This window comes from Carlito syrichta, unplaced genomic scaffold (assembly GCF_000164805.1).
Source record: "Carlito syrichta isolate Samal-C Ts95f unplaced genomic scaffold, Tarsius_syrichta-2.0.1 Scaffold62879, whole genome shotgun sequence".
NCBI classification, from domain to species: Eukaryota; Metazoa; Chordata; class Mammalia; order Primates; family Tarsiidae; genus Carlito; species Carlito syrichta.
Genome location: NW_007006975.1, coordinates 5,255 through 8,758, shown reverse-complemented (window position 1 = coordinate 8,758; position 3,504 = coordinate 5,255). Strand labels below are relative to the sequence as shown.

At 46.1% G+C, this 3,504-nt stretch overlaps 1 pseudogene; it reads left to right on the top strand.

Annotated features, from left to right (window-relative positions):
• Positions 1-1,495: 1,495 nt before the first annotated feature.
• LOC103252184 lies at positions 1,496-2,465 on the top strand (annotated as a pseudogene).
• Positions 2,466-3,504: the final 1,039 nt, after the last annotated feature.

Genomic DNA, 3,504 nt, shown 5'->3' with positions numbered 1-3,504 from the left:
GTGCCTGATGTAAACTGCAGTCAAAAGTAGGCCCTACTTCATGGGTTGTGGTAAGAATCAAGTAAGTTACTGTATGCAGGACCCCGGGGATAGTGCTGGCACATAGTAAGCATCATACAAATGCTTATTGTTATTATTATTCACTGGATCTAGAACAGCCCCATGTAGAGGTGACTTGTAATATGCATTCATTTAGTCAATGAATGCATGTAGAATTTTTCCCCTGAGGTCTGTGCCACCAAAATCTTGGTGTCTTGTTAGCCACCCAGAAACTCCCTCCTAAAGGAATGACTTATGAAAAGAAAATGGAAACCTGATAGGGATCTTGACATATTACCCTCTTAAGCAGTGATTTCCTCCATATCAAGTCTTTGTTTTTTGGGGGGTTTTTTTGAGTTGGAGTCTCACTCTGTCTCCCAGACTGGAGCGCAGTGGCTGCTCCCGGCCACCGCAGCCTCGACCTGCTGGGCTCCAGTGATCCTTCCGCCTCAGCCTTCCAAGTAGCCGGAATTACAGGCACACACTACCTCGCCCGGCTGATTTTTTGATTTATTGTAGAAATGAGGTCTCGCCTGCCCAGGCGGGTCTGGAACCCGCTGGCTCGGGCAATCCACTCACCTCAGCCTCCCAAAGGCGCGGGATTACAGGCTGAGCCACCGAGCCTGACTCAAGTCTTTTACCTGCTTGAGCATTTGGACCTACAACCCACGCGCTAGGGGATCCCAGTATCACGTTTCCACAGATAGGACACCCATAGCTGCTTTTCCAGCTGCCAGTCATGCACAGTAATATAAAAGCGGTACTCAAACTGAGATTCTCCTGCCTCAGCACTAAGCCGCTTCCTTGCTTTCTACTCGTTCTTCAAAGTGTGGCTTTTTCAGTTATGCCAACCAGCTTTGGTACTAATGATACCCTCATAAGCCTAGTGAGGTTTTGCAGCTTTTAAAGGAAGTCTCTAAATAAAAGATGTTCTGTTTTTCTGGGTTGAGAAACTAAGTTCAGGAAAGCTGAATGCCTTGTCCAAGGGCACATGGCCAGACATGAGCTTAGGTCTTCTAATTCCTTAGAACAAATTCAGAAGTTCAAGGACTTGAGCTCCTGAGTCAATGAAAACTGAAGGAGAAAGATATTCTTAAGTCATCTTCCCATTTTGTTCTCTCAGAGGTCATTTATTCTTACTTTGTATGCTTAATGTGCAGGATATTTAGTCTTTATTGTGGCAACCCTGAAGGATTCTAGATGGCATCAGCATTTCTTATTAACCACCACACAGATCCTAAGGATCACTCTCATTTCAAGAAGTGGCAAGTTGTTTTTCATTCATGTTGAGCAAGTCAGCTTCCTATTGCCCATTCTTTATGATTATGACCCATTCAATAAAAGTATACGTACACTTGTTCCCTGGGCCATGGCACTCTTTCTCCAACAGCTACCAGGGGAGCCCAGCGCGCCGCATACTGCCTGACTGTCCCCGCCACGCCATGACCACTCATAGTCCTCCAGGGCCCAGGATCATGGGGCTTCCGCCTCGTGGGTGGCAAGGACTTCGAACAGCCTCTCGCCATTTCCTGGGTCATTCCTAGAAGCAAGGAGGCCGCTATAGCTAATTTATGTATCGAAGATGTGATCTCAGCCATCAATGGGGAAAATACCAGCAGTGTGATGCACTTGGAAGCTCAGAACAAAATCAAGGGCTGCACAGACAACATGACTCTCACAGTGGCCAGGTCTGAACATAAAGTCTGATCTCCTCTGGTGACAGAGGATGGGAAGCATCATCCATACAAGATGAATTTAGCCTCTGAACCCCAAGAGGCTGCACATTGGAAACGCCCACAACTGAAGTGCCATGCCCTTTACCGCCTCGCCTGCCTCCAGTGCTGCCCCCAGGGTCATCACGAACCAGTACAACAACCCAGCTGGCCTCTACTCTTCTGAAAACATCTCCAGCTTCAACAACACCTTGGAATCAAAGACCGCTGCCAACGGGGAGGAGGTGAACAGCAGACCCTTAGACCATGCTCAACCTCCAAGCGACCTTGTTATCGACAAAGAATCTGAAGTTTACAAGATGCTGCAGGAGAAATAGGAGTTGAATGAGCCCCTGAAACAGTCCACATCTTTCCTGGTTCTGCAAGAAATCCTGAAGTCGGAGGAAAAAGGGGATCCCAACAAGCCCTCAGGATTCAGAAGTATTAAAGCTCCTGTCACCAAAGTGGCTGCATCAATTGGAAACGCTCAGAAGTTGCCCATGTGTGATAAATGTGGTGCCAGTATTGTGGGTGTTTTTGAAGCTGCAGAACTGTCATCGCCACCCCGAGTGTTATGTGTGCACTGACTGTGACACCAACCTGAAACAGAAGGGCCATTTCTTTGTGGAGGATCAAATCTACTGTGAAAAGCACACCCAAGAGCGAGTCACACCACCCTAGGGCTACGACTTGGTCGCCGTGTTCCCCAAGTGATCCAGTCGGTCCTTGCTGGCCGCTGTTCGCCTGCTAGCCTCTCTTCAGCTTGTTCTCTAGATGTTCTGGCTCTCTCATCCCTTGAAAGTTCCACGCTTACCTTGGTTAATTGACTCACACTGGTTGTGTGATACCTGCTTCTACCATGAATGGGAGACTATTTTGTTCTGTGTCCCCTTACCAGCAGCATGTATCGCTTCCTCCCAGTTTTTCTCTGAACTAAATGAAATTTAACATTTCTGACATTGATTTTCTTTTTACTCAATAAATATATACACTCCTCCCCCCAAAAAAAAACATTCTTGGACCAACTCTCCCCCTGAAAATTACAACTCAGTCAATCTCAAATCTCTTTCCAGCTACATAGATCATGTATCCCAGAACATTCTTCCACCTTTCAATAAACTGCCATTGTTTTTGTGTAAGATGGTTCTGTAAAGACAGACTAACCCTGGCAGCTCTTAACGGTTCTCTTCTCTGCTATAAACAAATTCTGGACTAGCACCCACTAATCCTGGTTCCCCACCTGCTTCCCAGGTGGGATTAGAAAGGTCGAAGAGGGCTTTTGTATTCAGGCCAGCTGGAACCAGAAAGGATGGACAGAGCTGAGCTGGGCTGTGCATAGAGTTGGGCGAATAGCTCTTAATTTGTGCAACAAAGAAGTACCAAAGGATTTCTATCTTAGACAATAATAAGGCATTTGGGGTGTTTCACATCAGAAAGATAAGCAAAAAAGTCAGCCATATTTTGCTTTTATCTTTGTTCCATTTTGCTGTTCTAAAGATACTCCTCTTATTCCTGTTTGTAAGACATTAGCTGGAATATCCATTGGCTAATCACCCCCATTTATTTATTTATTTGTTTTTTGAGTTGGAGTCTCACTTTGTCACCCAGGCTAAGTGCAATGGCACGCTAATGGCCACCACAGCCTCAACCTGCTGCTAGGCTCAGATGATCCTTCCGCCTCAGTCTTCCAAGTAGCTAGAACTACAACCACAAACCACCACGCCAGCTAATTTTTTAATTTTTTTTGTAGAGA